This window comes from Panthera uncia, chromosome D1 (genome assembly GCF_023721935.1).
Source record: "Panthera uncia isolate 11264 chromosome D1, Puncia_PCG_1.0, whole genome shotgun sequence".
Classification (NCBI taxonomy): domain Eukaryota; kingdom Metazoa; phylum Chordata; class Mammalia; order Carnivora; family Felidae; genus Panthera; species Panthera uncia.
In genome coordinates this window covers 61,308,106-61,327,074 of record NC_064808.1, presented here as the reverse complement: position 1 = coordinate 61,327,074, position 18,969 = coordinate 61,308,106, and positions in this window count along the sequence as shown.

Genomic DNA, 18,969 nt, shown 5'->3' with positions numbered 1-18,969 from the left:
AAATAAATATCTAATGAACAGTCAGGTGGGTGAATGAATGGACAAACGAGCCAGTTGTATAAGAAAACAGGGCACATTTGGGAATTCTTAGATGGAAGTGAAAAAATGTACCAAGTACAGCTGATTCTTGTTATTTGCAGTAGTTACATTCTATAAAGTTGCTATGAACACTGAATTAGCAAATGCAAAATCATTGTTCCTAGGAGAAAGATAAGGTTAGGTTCCTGTGAGCCTCAAGTCACAACATTTTTGTCAGTTAATCAATACATAGTCTTATTTTATGTGCATCTCTGTTTAAAGATACCTCCTTATTTAGAATATATCATCAATTTATTAACATTGAACTCACAGTCCATAGTGCTATAACTAATGCCTAAATGAAGCCCACCTAACACTTGTATTCTCTTCATAAGGTATATCATAGCCTTCTTGAACGTAAGAATACTAGACAGTACTTCAGTGCTGTGCTTGGGATCCATTTTAAACAGCAAAATCACCAAAAAAAAGCACAACAATGCAAAAAGTGTGGCACTAAATAGACTACAAAAAGAACACTTGCTTCTAGTATGGGACTGGAAACAAAAAAATCAGGATTGCCTTGGTCCACCTCAGCTTGGAATATGTGTGTCATGCAACTCAAGTTTTGTCACTGCACATGTGCCTGTCCTTTAAAAAGTGTGAAAAGCCTGTGGAAATGCCATGATTATTGATTTTAGAATTACAAATACATTTGCGTATATAGAAGCTGCAAATAATGAATATTGTATTTCATTCTAGTGAAAAAATATGATTTCTGCTATCATGAAGCTTGCAATACAATTGAAGTTAGGAAACAATCAAATAACCATAAAACAAGGCAAAAAGCAATACAAAAATGCATAAGGAAAGTTTTAAAGGAGTTTAGAATCAATGGACATTACTGTACTCAGATGAGGCTTTATTGTGGTTGTGGCTTTAAACTATATTTAGAAGGGTAAGTAGGATTTTAAAAGAAGGATAAAAAAATAAACACATATGACCTTGGGAAATGAGTGAATGTTTGATAATGCCAGTTAGAAAAACGAGTTAGAAAATGGTTACAACAGGCCATCAAGTGGATAGACTAAACCAGTAATAGTAACTAAAAAAAAAATGCTAAGATAGAGATAAAAACGTTGTTCTAAAGGCAGAAAAAGGGAGTTTACAGAGAAAGTGAAAATAACTGCACAATAAGAGTATTGAGATCAGTCTGTAAATGTTATCCACAGACTATATTAGTTTTCTCTTGATGCATAACAAACTGTCATGAATTGAACCACTTACAACAACATGTATCATATATACGGGTCATAGTCTCCATGGGTCTGGAGTCTAGGTTCCAGAGACCAAGGCTGCATCCTCTGCACAGGTTCTCAAGTGTGCTGCAAATGCACTGCTTTCCTCTCGGCAGACTGAAGTTGTTTTCCAAATCATGTGGTTGTTGGCTGACTTTAGTTGTTTGAGTGTGTAGGACTGAGGATGCCATATTCTTGCTCAGCACCTAGATCTTGGTCACATGTTCTTTACATGGGCTTTCTCAACAATATGGCAAAACAGAGTTTGCCTTGCTTCAAATTTGTTTCTTCATATATGGCCTAAATTCTCTACTACAAGGTTCACCTGATCTCCCTTTTGATGAACTCAATGTCAGCTGATTAGGAATCTTAATTACATCTGCCAATCCCTTTATTTCTGACATATAATGTAAGCTAATCACAAGAGTGACATCCATTACAGTCACAAGACCCACACACACTCAAGGGAAGGGAGATTATATAAGGGACAGGAATCTTTGGGAGGATCTTATAATGCTGCCTACACTAAAGATTCACTGAATTGATACATATATGATCCCCCTCCATTAAAAACAAACAAAAAAAAGAAATCTCTGTGTCTCCCTCTCTGTTTCCCCTCCCCTGCTCATGCTCGGTCTCTTTCTCAAAAATAAATTAAAAACATTTAAAAGATTAAAACAAATTATCACCGTTACTAGTCAGTCACAACTTTCCCACTCCTACCAGTTAGATTTCTTCCTTTACTAATCCGGGGAATCCAAAGGAAGAACCTTTGTGTCCCTGAGTTGGAACATGGCTGGATCTAAATTAGGACTAAATTGATCAACTTCAGAGAGAGGAGACCCTAAGGAGAAGTTCCAGAGCAGGGAGAAGAAGAAGACATTCCTGCAGTGCTGTGAACAGAGGCAAGGCAGAGAGGTGTGCTGAGAAGCAGAGAGAAGGGGAGACATGAGGCAGGTTTGTAGGATGAGGATTTGGGGGGGAGTTGACATGTGGAAAGGACATTTTTGAGGCTGCTTTGCTTTGTGTTTGAAAAGTCACCTCCTCCTGCTTTCCTAGTTCCCAATGTCTTCAACAAAACATTCTCTATTTTCCCTTGTTTTAGAACGTTACTCATCTACAGGTTTTTATTTATTGTTATTTTGTTTTGCTTTCTAGAGACAGTATCTAAGAGTGGCTTGAACTTTGACGCTAACAAAGATAAATCATGGCCAGTTAACACATTGTTGTATACCTTATTCCTTCTCCTTCTCTTCCTTCCAAACCCTCTCTCCCTCTCCTTGTCTCTTCGTCCTTCTTTCTCTCTCTCTCTCTCTCTCTCTCTCTCTCTTTTCCCTCTCTCTCTTACTTCCTTTCTTTGTTCTGGAAACTCTCTTCCAAGCTTTCTCTCACTTTCTTCTGTAGCTCTACATCTGTTTATGTCATTCCAGCTAAGACCTTCCAATGTTTTTGTTTTGTTTTGTTTTGTCTATTAATATCACGTAGAATGAAATCCAAACTCTTACCTTGGCTTGGAAACACCTATAATAGGTGGCATAAATGGTATCTGCCTACCTCTCTGACTTTGTCTGATGCCACCCTATTTCTGTCTGCTCTGTTTGACCTCTTTCTGTTTCTTGAATATGCTCAGCCAATTCCTGCTCTACCAGTTCCACACCAGTTTCGTCCCTGTGGCGACTTTCATCGTGTACTTCAGTTCACAGATTAAGTATTATCTCCCCAAAGAGGTCTTCCGTAAAAACCCCAACAGAGCCACCTTTCTATCAAAGCATCCTATTTTAATTCTCTCACTACAGCGTACAACCATCTGATATTTGTTTTGTTTATTTTCTGTCTTCTGCCCTCCCACTTCTGTCCCTGGACAGGCCATGGGCTCCTCAAGTCCAGGCAATATGTCTCCACAGATTACCAGTGTATGGCCAGTAATTAGAACATTGTTGGACACATAGCAAATGCTTTGCAATTATTTGTTAATAAGTGGATTTATAACAGATTAGGCTGTATGTTTTAATCTTATCTTTGGCACTAATGTGCTGTTTGATCTGGGGCAAGGACAAAGGAGATCTTTCAGAGTACAAAAAAGTACAAAAGTACTTTTGGAGTACAAAAGCAAGTATATTTATGAATATTTCAGTATCCTGAATCTGTTATATGTTATTATTCATTTTTATGGATGAGGAAACTGAGGTTCTGTGAGATGAAATAATCCATGATTAGTATGTATGCGGCAGAGCTAGAAATCGAAACTACGTATGTTTGCCTTAAAGGTTCCTTCGGACACTGCCATTCCGGAATCTTGAAACACCACGATCTTCTACTTCTATCTGTAGGATAGACTTACACATATCAGGCATCTATTGTTTTTTTACCTGAACAGCTTTTCTAATGTGTAGAAAGGAGGCAAGAAGAATGCACACTGAGTGGAGATTCTAAATACAAAGGTTTTGGGGCTGCATAACTCATTTTGTTTGCTTTTAAGAAAAAGAAATGATAAAAAGAGTAATAAGCAGAGGTAATATCTACAGAATTATCTTTTCCATTATCCCTGACAGTTTATACTCTTTAAAAGCCACCTACTTTTTCTTTAACTAATCATTTTATTTTTTCAATCTCCAACTGTTTTGTGTGTTAAATGCTTTCTAAATGATTTGTAAGGTTGATATTTAAACAACTTTTACACTGCCTAATCACACAGTTGACTCTTTTGAAATGTCACCTTTTTTCCCACTTTCAATATCTTTATTTAGATGTCAAATTATGCTAGCATTGCCAATGTTAATTCAGCTGCAAGCAGTGATTATGTCATATACACCTATTTTATTCTTCTCCGTTCTGATTCAGTGAAAAACTGCTTCTCACTTATTTCATTTACTTTGGTTTCTCTTATCTTCCACCCATTCTTTTCTTTTAATTTCTTTTCTTTTGTGTTTGTTTTGTTTGTCTTGTGGTTTGCATTTTTTTTCTTTTTTGTTATAGTTTTGAATTCCAGGAATGAGTTTCATTTGCTCAAAATTTCAAAAAGTTAAGATGTTTCCTAGATACATAAGAGTCACTGTGACATTAACAAATACTGTTTTGGGCTATGGATGAGTAATTGCTTAGTAATGCCTGGTGTATCTCTGAGAGTTTGTTCTTTTAAAGGAACTAATATTCACTGGAAGGATCTGAGACAGATCCTATCACTCCAGGAATTTTTGAAGAGTGTATGGGCCTTCTCTGCTGTCTTCATATAGCTACAAATTCCCTTCCTAATGATAATAACAATGATAACACGCAACCTTGGCTAATCCTATGAGTACTATTATTATCTTCAGTTTATACATGAGGAAATGAAATTCAGTGAGGTCAACTAACCTCAGCTAATAAGGGGTTTACTCAGGATTCTGCCACAAATTTTGGGCTTTCTGAGTAAAAGAATCTGAGCTTTTCACCACTATATTTTACATGTCCTGGCCTTAACTGTATTTTCTTTTCCAACCCCTTGGTCTTCCTGCTGGTATTTTTCTTTCTTTCGTTCAAGAAACATTTATTAAGCATTTAGAGCAATGCAACAGAGATGGAACAGTGAATAATCAATTTTTAAGCTGCTCAAAAGTTACCGGGGTGGTAGTGGGAGGCACATATATAAACAAGTGGTCAAGTCTTAAACTTGTAATTGCAGTTGGGCAGTACCAGAGATTGTTTCCAGGGTCTGTCCACAGTTTAGACTATGTATTGAATTAATATGTGCTGACAAGGGGAAAGGAGGACAATTATTGGATGCTTACTGTTTGCTATCTGTTGTGCTAAGTACTTCTATTAATTAAGGCAATACAGGCTTAATACAAAGGATGTCTATTTCTTGCTCAGATAAGTTGGTATCTTGGTTGGGCAGCTGTCTTCCAAGCAGTGCTCAAACTCTTGGTACCTTGAGCCTCTCTCATCTGCAATTTGTGATTCCTAAGATTTCCCCATAGACCTCCTTTATTGCAGCCAGCAGACATGGAAAAGGAGAAGGATGCCTGGGTGGCTCAGTCAGTTATGCGTCCAGCTCTTGGTTTCTGCTCAGGTCGTGATCTCACGGTTCCTGAGATGGAGCCCTGCAGCGAGCTCTGTGCTTACTGTGGAGCCCACTGAGGATTTCCTCTCTCCCCCTCTCTGTCTCTGCCCTTTTGCCAATTGTGCATGTGCGCGCTCTTTCCCTCAAAGTAAATAAATAATCATTAAATAAAAAGAAAGAAATGGAAAAGGAGAGAAAGAAGGAATACATAAGAGACACTTTTCATGGACCAGGCTTGAGAGGGACCTTCTATTTCATTGGCTAGAACTCAGTCTTATGGAAACCTCTGATTGCAAGGGAAACTGGGAAATGTGGTCTGACAATGAGCCCAGGTAAGTTTATGAGCAAATACATACAATGAAAGTGTGGATGCAATGCAACTATCTATTTAAATGTCAATAAAGTCACTGTCTCCAGAGAAGGTTCTAAAAAAGTAAAACTTGATGATTTTGTGATGACCTATCTTCACCCAGCCCATGGGGGTGGCTATCTTCACCCAGCCCATGGGGGAAAAAAAAAACAGAGAAGAGAAGACTCTTGCAAAATATTTTTAAGATAGTGATAACTTGCCCCCATAGACTTTGAACTAAAAAGCTGCATGTATTGTGTGTGGATATGAGTACACTAGCAATATACACTAGGAATAAAGAAACAACTAATTGAGTGTTTATTCCCTGTGTGCTTTGTATGGGTAATTTCGTTTGATAATCAAATACAATCATTATTCTCATTACTGAGGAGGCTCAGAGATATCAGCACGTTGCTCAAGATCACAAAAATAGTAATTAATAAAGCCTGGATTCAAATCCAGATTATTCTCTGCAAAGTTGATGTCCTTTCTGTTACACCAAGCAGACTCTTTGAGAAGCCTTAAAGAAAAGAAATTGCAGCAGAAGCAATCCCAGGATACTTTAATATATAGATATTTAACGATTGTTTGACCTTAACCTCTTATACTTCTAACATCCTATATTAGCCTTTCAAACAGTATATAAACAAAAATTCCCACTTATTAAAAGTACAGTAGCACAAGGACCCATGGTGTAACTATTCTCAAATACTCAACTTAGAATAAGAGCCTTAAATTTTCTGTAATTGAATCCAAGGAAACTTCAGGTAATCAATATCCTCGCTTTTGCCCTGTACCTCCATAGCAATATTTGTTAACTCTCCTCATTTGAAAAATGGAAAAATTAAGGAAAACCTAATAGTATATGTTAAGGGAAAGGGAATATTAACCTGAATATTCAGAGGTATCTTAAATCTCCATAAGCTATTTCAATAGGTATTACAAGAAAGAGACCACAGAAGCCAGAGTTAGAGCTGATAATCTATACCAATTTTGAATAATGTCTTTCAAAATAAAGCATTCAGAAAAGTTTATCTAGAATAGGGCATTTATCAGAAATCTGTGATGTAGCCACAAAATTCATAAATAAGTAATTATGGGCTATTCAATTTCTTGTTTGATTTGTCACTTGATAAGAGAGTATAGTATAGTAATTTTATTTGGTTCTGCTTCTTTACATCATATATATATATATATATATATATATATATATATATATGCAAAATAACATAGAGTTTTATTTGGCTGTGTTCCTTTACATTTTTTTGGCTCTGTTCCTCTTTACAAGGAAGGTTGATAAACACCACTAGCTCAATTTCCTGGGTTGAATAGGTCCTTTCTAGTGCAGTGGCTATTCTGAGACAGGTGGCTATTCTCCCACTCTTATTGCTGAGTTTCCTGAGATTTGGTAGGCAGGAGAAGAACACACAAATAAATAACTCTTAGGGCTAGAGTGCATTTCTATGATCACTAGTTTTAGCTCCACTTTCCACCCCTACATGGATCTTGTTTGAAGAAATATATATGAGTACCATCATTTTCCCTAAACTACCTCCGTATCTCCTAATTCCCCTTACTTTTTATCCATTATTTCTGAGATGATCTTTCCAAATGCATATAAGTGTTTATTTGTCTGTGTATTTATTTTAAAGCTGGGGTCACCCTACTCCAAGTATAAAATAGAATGGAAGAGACAATTAACTTTCTGGCTACTGACTGTTATGTGAGGTTAAGTCTTAATAGGTACCATTTATATTTCATAATCTAAATCACTCAGCCTTTAAATCAGTGAAAATCTCTCCTAGATTTGTCTACTGGTTTTAGTTTTCCCTGTTACTGTAAACTTTATTTTTTTCCCTGAAAATTCATAGATTAAGAGTTTGATGAGAGGGTGTTAGAAGGACAATTTCCTGGACATTATTTTAAACTGCGTTGTTAGTGGTTGATAAATGAGTGTGTGAATAAATGAATGCACAAATGAGTGAATAAAATAACTAGAGTCACCAAAAATCTAAAGAACCTTACCTTAGCTGGTAGTGACATGGAGGAGAGGTCCAATTCTGTTTACAATCACTGAGAAAATTATAGCAATTCTCCAATAGGCTGAGAAAGAAAGGCTCGTTCCTGAGCAGAATAATAATACAAATGCCAACATCTTCCAAAACAAAAGACACCACTACAGTTCCTATTGTAAACACATTGTTTATCTCAAAATGCTCCTGTTGATAGCTTGGCATTGGGAATAATCATTGCATAACAATGCTCTCACACTGCAAGGGAATGAGTATGAAAAATGAACACTCCACAGATAATAAACATAAATGCAGGCAGCACTTAATATTTTAATTAAAAAAAAAACCTTCTCTTTTGAATTCAAACTTCTAGAAGATTGCTCAGAGATACTCTCATCACTGTATATGCAAGACAAAAAAGTCACCAAGTAACCCTGCTATTTCAGTAACAGATGAAAAAGGAGCAAATGTAATGAGAGATTCCAGCTAGCAACACAAGGGCCGGGACCATTTTAAAAACTAATAGAAGACAAAGGCATTTCATAGCAGATAAACGTAGCCTAATAATGGCTTTGATGAGCCTTTGTCTCTCAGCTCTTTGTGCACACTAAAATGTGAGGAATTAAAAAGAAAGAGAGACAGAGAGAGAGAGAGAGAGAGAGAGAGAGAGATAGCAAAATAGTCAAAGACTTATCTGTATGTGTCACTAATGAGTGATGAGAACTGGAAAGACAAAGGATGAGTTTCAGTGGTTTTGATGGGCCTTTATCAGATATGTCTGTGTGAATTACAAAATATGAGACATGACAGAGAGTAGGAGTGGAGGAAAAGGGAAGAGATAAGTTTGATATGTGAAGAGTAATACATTAAACTTTTTGTGAAAAGAATGTGGGTTGGGGAGGGAAATGTCTCTAGTGGTTTTCACAATAATAATCAGACAATTGATTATCTAGTATGAATGTCCCAGAAGAATCTGCACATCACTGAACATATGTTAAAGCACAGGCCAAAGTCTTCTACAGCGAGGAATCCTGACTACGGCTCCTCAGGGAAATCCTCAGGTGATTTATTCAACAAGAGTAAAGGAAATCATAGACTATCTGATGTATGACCATTTCACTTAGTTTGGCTAGATTGGATGGAGCCATCATTCAAGTTGATCTTCAATTTAGTTAATTTTTCATTTCAATCTGACCAGTTTTTAAACTAAACTGAAGATTCAGTTCAGTCCAACTACCTCTATGTGTGGAAATAGCCAAATAGGAGTTAGGTGTTTTTGACTATGAAAACACTAATCTGGGTTGGAATGCTGGCTGCCCCACCTTCTTGCTCTGTGATCTGAAACCACTTAATATTTGGAATTTCATTTTCTTTAACTGTCAACTGAATATGATAATACCTAGAATGTAAAAGTTTATAAGAATGGAAAGAAAGTTAACATATGTAATTCAGATTACTCTGCCATTACTTGGGGTAGAATTTTGGGGTAGTTTTGAATTGTTCTGCATATTAATGAGATAAAGATATGCAGTTGTGGAGTAGAAGAGGCTCTTGGTTTGGGGAAGGATCTAAGAAAATAAAATGCCTCCTGGTGCCAAGAAAAGACTAGGGAAAATGCATCTATTAAGGAAATTTAAGATGTTTGCTTGAACAAGGGAAATGAGGCAATATAGTTTTCATGACTCACTGTATTAGTGAGCATTCCAGTGCTAAGGCTACTGGAATAAAGTTCCAAAAACTGGGTGAGCAACACAAATCTATTGTCTCAGGATTCTGGAGACCAGAAGTACTAGCTTAAGGTGTTAGCAGGGCCATGCTTTCTCTGAAGATGTCAGGGGATGATCTATTCCAGGGCTTCCTGCTAGTTTCTGGTAGTTCCTTGGTTCATGGCAGCATCATTCTAATCTTAAGATGGTGTTCCCTATATGTGCATTTCTGCATCCAAATTTACACTTTTTTCTAAGGACATTAGTCATTCATCTAGTTAGGGCCCACCTACTCCAGAAATCATCTTTACTAATGATTTCTACAATGACTCTATTTCCAAATAAGGTCACATTCTGAGATTAACATATGAATTTTGATGGACACAATTCAATCTATATAATATTCAGTAATGCTTTTTGATAGATTTTTTTTTTTCCAGAAGAAATCACAAGGTATTCTGTCCTCCATGTTGATGGAGAAAAATAAAGAATGCATTGATTAGGAAGTAAATGGCTGGAAGGAGGGTTGAAATGTAGGTTATGAGTATGAAATTGCTTTAGTGTGTTGATTATAGCAGTAAACAGTTAATGAGTTACACAGGCAATGACAACTGTAATAAAAAATGACCTGACCCTTTGAGGAGCTCAGGGTGTATTGATGGATATATACGAAGAGATAGTGATACTATACTATTGCCCAAAATATAATGGGATCCCACCAGAGTCATTTACATATTTGTTTCTTTTGATTCCTAATGCTGTTGTAATATGTCTTTTTATTGCTTAGAATTTATGAAAGAATAGTTTATCACTTGAGAATAGCTTCCTAAAATAATCTATTAGAAATCTAGAAAATTGGCATAAATGCCTATGCCTGCATGGTCCCTAAGTCCTATAACTGATGTTTTTTAGATGTATGTTATTTTTTATTCTACCCCACTGTCAAGGCTTCCACCCTCAAATAATATGAACACTGAAGATTTTGTAAAATGTGAGTAAAACTCAGAACATTTCTCAAGATAACCTTTAATATTAGTGTTAGAATACTATTTGAATATGATGCCTCATGGTATCATCTCTAATGATTTTGATACATTTATGGAAAGAAAATATCTTATAATGTATTATATATAACTTTATAATATTTGTGGAAATAATGTATTTTATATTATATATTATACATGATTTTTTAGCGCAGTTTTAGCTTCATAGTAAAATTGAAGGATGAAAGTACAGAGATTTTCCCATATAACCCCACCCCTACACAAACCATAACATCCACCATTATCAACATCCCCAACAACAGTAGTACATTTTTTACAAGTGATGAACCTACTTTGAAGCATCATTAATATTCAAAGTCCATAGTTTACATTACAGTTCATTTTTGGTGTTGTATATTCTGTGATTTTGGACAAATGTATAATGACATATAGCCATCATTACAGTATATACCAAATGTTTTTACTGCCCTAAAAATCCTCTTTACTCTTATTCATTCCTCTCCTTCATCTCCATGAACCCCTGACAACCTCTAATCTTGGTACTATTTCTATAGTATCTTTTACCTTTAGCAGAATGTTATAATATGCATTTAAGTTTCCTTCATGCCTATTCATGGCTTGATAACTTTAACTTTTTTAGCACTAAATATCACTCCATTGTATGGATTACTACAGGTGTTTGTCTCTTTGTTTGTTTGATCAATTCATCTACCAAAGACATCTTGGTTGATTCCATGTTTTGGCAATTATGAATCAATCCATTATAAACATAAAAACCTGTGAAGGTTTTTATGTGGAAATAAATATTCAACTTTTCAGGTAATTACTAGGGAGTGTGATTCCCAGATTGTTTAGTAAGGCTATGTTTTGTTTATATGAAACTGTAAAACTGTCTTCCCAAGTGGGCATACCATTTTGCATTCCCAACAGCAATGAATGAGAGTTCCTGTTGCTCCACGTCCTCACCAGTGTTTGGTATTTGTGGATGTTCAAATGTAGTGGTATCTCATAGCTATTTTAATTTCCATTTCCCCGGTGACATGATATGGAACATCTTTTCATATGCTGATTTGCCATCTGTCTGTTTTATTGGGTGAGATGCTGGTTAAGGTGTTTGGTCCATTTTTAAACCAGATTATTTTCTTATTGCTGAGTTTTAAGAGTTTATTGTATATTTGGGATAACAGTGCTTTATCAGATGGATCTGAAGCAAATATTTTCTCCCAGCCAGTGGGTTGGCTTCTCATTCTCTTGGCTTGGTCTTTCACAGAGCAGTTTTTAATTTTAATGAAGTCCAGCTTACCAGTGATTTCTTTCATAGGTTACATCTTTGGTATTGTATTTAAAAGAGGCATCACTATACCCACGAACATATAGGTTTTCTCTTATATTATCTTTTAAGAATTTTATAGTTCTACATTTTATAGTTAGGCCTGTGATCCATTTGAGGTAATATTTGTGAAAGGTATAAAGTCTGTGTCCATATTAATTTTTTTTGTTTTGCATGTGGCTGTCCAGTTATTCCAACATTATTTGTTGAAAACCTATCTTTGTTGCATTGTATTGCTTTTGTTCCTTTGTCAATGATCAGTTGACTATATATATTTATGTAAGTCTATTTTTGGGTTCTGTATTCTGTTCTATTGACCTGTTTGTCTACTCATTTGCCGATAACATAATGTCTTATTTACTATAGCTTTATCATAAGTCTTGATGTCAAATATTGTTAGTTCCCCAACTTTATTTCTTTCTTTCAATATTGTATTAGATATCTTGGGTCTTTTGCCGCTACATGTAAACTTTTAAAATCTGTTTATATCTACATCATAACTTACTGGGATTTTGATTGGGATCGCACTGATTCTATAAATCAAGTTATAAACAACCAACATCTTGACAACTTCAGTCTTCCTATCCATGAACATGAAATATATCTCCATTTGTTTAGTACTTCTTTGATTTTTATTTATCAGTTTTGTGTTTTTTCTCATATAGATCTTGTACATATTTTGTTAGCTTTAGACCTATGCATTTCATTTGGGGGGTGCTAATATAAATGGTATGGTGTTTTTATTTTCAAATTACATTTGTTCATTTCTGGTATATAAGAACTATTTACTATTGTATATTGACATTGTATCTTTCGATCTTTCTGCAATGATTTATTAGTTCCAAGAGTGTTTTTTTCTCCTTTTTTTTCAGAATTTCTACATAGGTCGTGATGTCACGTATGAACAAGATAGTTTTATTTCTTCTTCTGAAACTGTATATATTTTATTCCCTTTACTTTTTTTTATTGAATTAGTTAATGCTTCCAATACAGTGTTGACAATGAGTAGCAAGAGGGGGGACATTTACCTTGTTCCTGATCCTAGTGGGGAATCTTCTCATTTCTCACCATTAAATGTGACTTTAACTGTATGTTTTGGTAGATATTCTTTATGAGGTTAAGGAAGTTCCCCTCTAATCCTAGTTGTCTAAGAGGGTTTTTTTCATGAAAAGGTGTTATATTTTATAAAATAGTTTTCTGCATATATTGATGTGATCATGTGATTTTTTTTTTCTTTCTTAGATTGTTGATGTGATGGATTGATTTAACTGATTTTCAAATATTGAAACTGCCTTGCATACCTGGGATAAATTGGATTATATAATTATTTTTGTCCATCATTGGATTGGATTTGCTGTTATTTTGTTGAGGATTTTTGTGTGTATGTTCATGAGAGATACTGGTCTGGTAATTGTTTCTGGTGATGTCTTTGTCTGGCTTTGACATCAGGGTGATTCTTGCTTCAAAGAATGAATTAGGAAATATTCTCTCTGCTTCTGTGCTCCAATTTTAGAGAGTTAGAATTTCTTCCTTAATATTTAGTAGAATTCACCAGTGAATCCATATAGGTCTGGTATTTTCTGTTTTAGAAAGTTGTTAATTACTGATTCAATTTTTATGTAGATATAAGCCTATTCAAGATTTCTGCTTCTTCATGTGTAAGATATAATAAATTGTGTCTTTCAAGAAATTGTTCTATTTCATCTATGTTATCAAGTCTGTGGGCATAGAATTGTTCATAGTATTTATTATCATTTTATTGTCTTTTGGATCTGTAGTGATATCTCCTCTTTCATTTCTGATATTATCTTTTTGGAAAACAGCTTTTAAAAAATTAATTGATTTCTTGTTTTCAATTTCATTCATTTTTGCTGTAATTATTATATTTCTTTTCTTCTGCTTACTTTGTATTTAATTTACTCTTATTTTTATAGTTTCTTAAGGTATAAAGTTAGATGATTGATTTTAGATTTCTCCTTTCCTGATATATGGTTTCAATGTTATAAATTTCCCTCTAAGCACTGCTTTTACTGCATCCAACTGATTTTGGTAAATTGTCTGGGTTTGTTGTTGTTGTAGTAGTTGTTAAGTTCAAAATATTTTAAAATTTCTCTTGAGATTTCTTCTTTTACTTATATGTTATTTAAAAGTGTGCATACATTTAGGAATTTTTCAGTTCATCTTTTTGTTATATTTTTAGTTTAATTCCATGTAGTCTGGGAGCAGACATTATTATATGATTCCTATTCTTTTAAATTTGTCAAAGTGTGTTTTATTAGCCAGAATAAGATGTATTCTGGTGAATGTTCCATGTGAGCTTGAGAAGAACATGTATTCTTCTGTTGTTGGATGATGTCGTCCATAGATGTCAATTATACCCAGGTGACTGATAGTGATGTTGAATCCAACTGTGTCCTTACTGATTTTTAGTGTGCTGAATATGTCCATTTCTGATAAGTCTCCAACTATGATAATAGATTAACCTATTTCTTCTTGAAAATCTACCAGTTTTTGTCTTATATAGTTATATGCTCTGTTTTTAGATACATACACATTAAATTTTATTTCTTCTTGGAGAATTTACTCCTTTATCATTTTGTAATGTCCTCCTTTATCACAAATAACTTTCCTTGCTTTGAAGTTGGCTCCTGCTTTCTTTTTATTAGTGTGAGCATGGTATATTTTCTTCATCTAGCTGTATTTAATATATATCTGTCTTTATATTTAAAGTGTTTTTGTTTTTTGTAGGCATCATTTAATTGGGTCTTTTTTAATCCACTCTGATAATCTCTGTCTTTTAATTAGTGTATTTAGACCATCATCATTCAAAGTGGTTGTTTATATAGTTGGATTAATAGCTACTATATTTGTTACAGCTTTCTATTTGTTTCTAATTTTGTTCTTTATTCCTGTCTTTTTCTTCACTATTTTTCTGCTTTTTGTGATTTTAATTCAACATTTTATATGATTTCATATTCTTTCCTTTCTTAGCATATCAGATACACTTTCTTTTTAACTTCTGTTACTGGGTATCCTAAAGTTTTTAATATACGCTTACAACTAATCCAAGTTCACTTTCAAATAACACTGTAAACTAGTGGATGTCAGCAAAATGGTGGAGTAGTAGTATAATACTGTCTTTCCCTCAGAGAACACTGATTGTGACAATTAGCCACAGATTAACATGCCTTTGTGGAATTCTGGGAGTCTAACAAAGAAGTTCCAGCACACTACTGGAGAAAAAATTCTGAGTTTGGACCCACTGAAGAGGGTAAGAGAAGCCATTACACTTTACCCGCTTCACCCTACCCCCAAGGCAGGACATCTTACTGCCAGAAGAGAACTTCTAAGCCTATAATTTCCCCCATAAGGAAAAGTGAGTTTGTGGGTGAGTGCCTGGATTTCCCAGCTGTGTAAGACACTGCCAAAGAGGTCTACTTCTTTCTTGCCCCATCTAGAATACTGAAGTGTGCTATACAACTGGAGGACCTTAAAGGACTGGGAGAACAGCAGCCAGAATTCCAAGGATATTGAAGGGATGTGGATCTTACTAACTGCTTTGTGGAATTTATCAGGAAACACACCCACAAGCTTCTAGGATCGTGTCACCTGTAGATCCCCCCAGCGACCCCACAGACACGACCAATGCTCTGCATGCCTTACCCTCACACACATACCAACCCCATGACCAGCTCGTTGCACACACCTGATGGTAGTGAGTATGAGATTTCACAGATAGCTAGTTAGCACACTCAGAAATCTGGCCTAAGTCTGCAGGGTTAGGAGAGAGTACACAATCTTGAATATTTAACCACCCTAGAGAAAGCAAACAGGAGGCTGTCAGCACCCAGCCAGGCTTTGCAGGACTGAGAGAAGACATACACTCTTAAGAATTTTCTCCACCGAGGGAACAAGAAATATGGAGCAGGCATACTGATAGAGAAGTTCTAAGAACACCTCAAAATCCCTGGCAGGACTGACAGAATGCACTTTTCTTCTGAAGCCAATCAGTAAAGACTAGAGGAGGTGCTGCTTCTTTAATTGCAAAGACAGCAACAGAAGACTTCAAGGAACATAAAAATCAAGAAAACATGACACCACCAAAGGAATGCAATAATTTCCCAGTAATGACCCCAAAGAAATGAAGACCTTTGATTTGCCTGCTGAAGAATTCTAAGTAGTGATCTTAAAGAAACTCAATTAACTATACAGAAACAAATAAGCAAAGGCAATGCAATGAAATCAGGAAACTGATATATGAACAAAACAAGAAGTTTAACAGAGTAAGAGACATCATAATAGGGAGCCAAAGAAAATTCTAGAGCAAAAGAATACATGAAATTTAAAAATGCAATAGACAACATCAATAGCAGACTTGATCCAGAAGTAGAAAAACAAATCTGTGTCGTCAAAGATAGATTGTTTGAAATAATCCACTCAGAGGAGAACAACAACAACAACAACAAAAAAAGTGAAGAAAATCTTAGGGATTATAGGATACTATAAAATGAAACAATCTATATATTATTGGAGTCACAGGAGAAGAGATGGAGAAAGGGATAGAAAACTTATTTAAAGAAACAATGGCTTGAGAATACCACAAATTTGGGGAGAGATTCAGATATCCAAGTTCCTAAAGCTCATAGATTCCCTAAATGATTCAACCCTAAGAGATCTTCTCCAAAATACATTATAATAGAAATATCTAAAGTCAAAGGTAAAGAGAGAGCATTAAAAGGAGCAATATTAAAAACAAACAAATGAAAAAACACACACTTCCTCACATATAAGGGGAACACTCTTAAGTCTATCAGCAGAAACCTGGCAGAAGAAGAGAGGGTAGGATGATATATTCAGAGTGCTGAAAGGAAAAAAAAATGTCAACCGAAAATACTTTATCTGGTAAAACTGTCTTTCAGAAATGAAGGAGAGATATGGCCTTTCCCAGACAAACAAAAGCTGAGAGAGTTTATCACCACTAGACCTGCCTTACAACAAATGCTGAAATTAAAATATACTTATACTTACTAGCATAAAAATATAAAGCATATTGGTTAGGTAAGTATATAGTCAAAGCAACAACAACCTAGACTGTAACATGGTTGTGTGTTAATCACTTTAGTATAGGGTTAAAGAACAAGAGCATTATAAATAACTATAGCTACGATAATTTTTAATGGACACACAATATAAAAATATGTAATTTATGACATAAAACATCTAATGTTGAGAGTAAAAGGATAGTATTTGTATGTCATCAAAGTTAAGTTTATTATCAGTTTAAAATAGACTATTATAACAATAAGATGTTTTATGTAAGCCTCAAGGGTAGCCACATAGCAAAAACCTACAGGAGATTTACAAAATATAAAGAGAAGGAAGGCAAAGCAAATGATTTTGGAAAATCATCATTTCATGAGGGAAGAAAGCCAGAAAGGAATAAGGGAACAAATAAACTACTAGACAGCCAGAAAACATTTAAGAAGATGACTTTAGAGAGCCTTTACCTATTAGTAATTACTTTGAATGTAAATAGATTAAATTCTCCATCAAAAGGCATACAGTGAGTGAATGGATGAAGACAAACTCAACTGTATACTGCTTATAAGAAATATACAGCTTTAAGGACACACATAGGTTCAAAGTGAAGGGATAGAAGGAGATATTCCTTCCAAGTAGAAACTAAAAGACACAAAGATAGCTATATTATGTCATGCAAAATGAAATTTAGGTCAAAACTTTAACAAGAGACAAAAAGATCATTATATAATGATAAAGGAGTTGACTCATCAAGCAGATATAACAATTGTAAAAATATATGTACCCAACACTGAATACCTAAAAAATTAAGTAAATACTAACAGTTATGAAGGGAGAAATAGACAGCAATCAATAATAATAGGGAACATCAATATTTCACCTTCAACAATGAATAGGTTAATCAGACAAAAAAAAATCAGTAAGGATACACTGGACATGAACCACCCTGTAGACTAAATGGATCTAACAGACATATACAGAACATGCATCCAACAGCAGCAGAATACACATTCTTCTTAAGTGCACACAAAACGTTCTCCAGGATAGATCATATGTTAGGTCACAAAACAGTGTTATCGAAGACGAAATTAAAAGGGAATAAAAATACCATGAAACAAACAAAAATGAAGTACAACATATCAAAACTGATAGGATGATGTAGCAAAAGCAGTTCTAAGAAGGTGGTTTGTGATGATAAATGTCTACATTAAATAGAAAAGAAAAGCCCCACATAAAGAACTTTACACCTCAAAGAACTAGAAAAAGAAGTAATCCCAAAATTAACAGAAGGGAGGAAATAACAATGACCAGAACAGAAATAAATAGAATAGAGACCAGAAAAATAATAGAAAAGATCAGTGAAAATAAGAACTTTTTTTTCTGAAGAGTTAAACAGAGTTGACAAATCTTTAGCTAAACTAAGAAAAATGGGGGGGCGCCTGGGTGGCTCAGTCGGTTAAACATCCGACTTCAGCTCAGGTCATGATCTCACAGTCTGTGAGTTCGAGCCCCATGTGGGGCTCTGTGCTGACAGCTCAGAGCCTGGAGCCTGCTTCAGATTCTGTGTCTCCCTCTCTCTCTGCCCCTCCCCTGCTTATGCTTTGTCTCTCTCTGTCTCAAAAATAAATAAAAACATTAAAAAAATTAAAAAAAATAAACTAAGAAAAATGAGAGAACATAAATGGAAAAAAAAATCAGAAATGAAAGAAGGGACATTGCAATGGGACATTGCAGGGGACAATGCAATGCAGAAATACAAACTAGCATAAGAGACATCTGTGAAAAATTATATGCCAAAAAATCGGATAACCTAAACAATGGATAAATTCCTAGAAATGTACAACCTACTAAGAGTGAACCAATCACAAGGAAACAAAAAAATCTGAATGTCCAACAATGCATAAAGAATTTAGATTGGTAATCAAAAACCTCTCAACAAAGAAAATCTCAGATCATAAATGGCTTTACTGGAGAATTCCACCAACCATTTGAAGAATTAATACCAATCTTTCTCAAACTCTTGCAGAAAACTGAAGAAGAGGGAACTCTTCCAAACTCATTTTATGAGGTCAGCATTACCCTGATACCAAAGCCAGATAAGGACATCAAAGGAAAAGGAGAATATAGGCTGATATCCCTGATGAACACAGATGAAAAAACAAAGTCCTCAACAAAT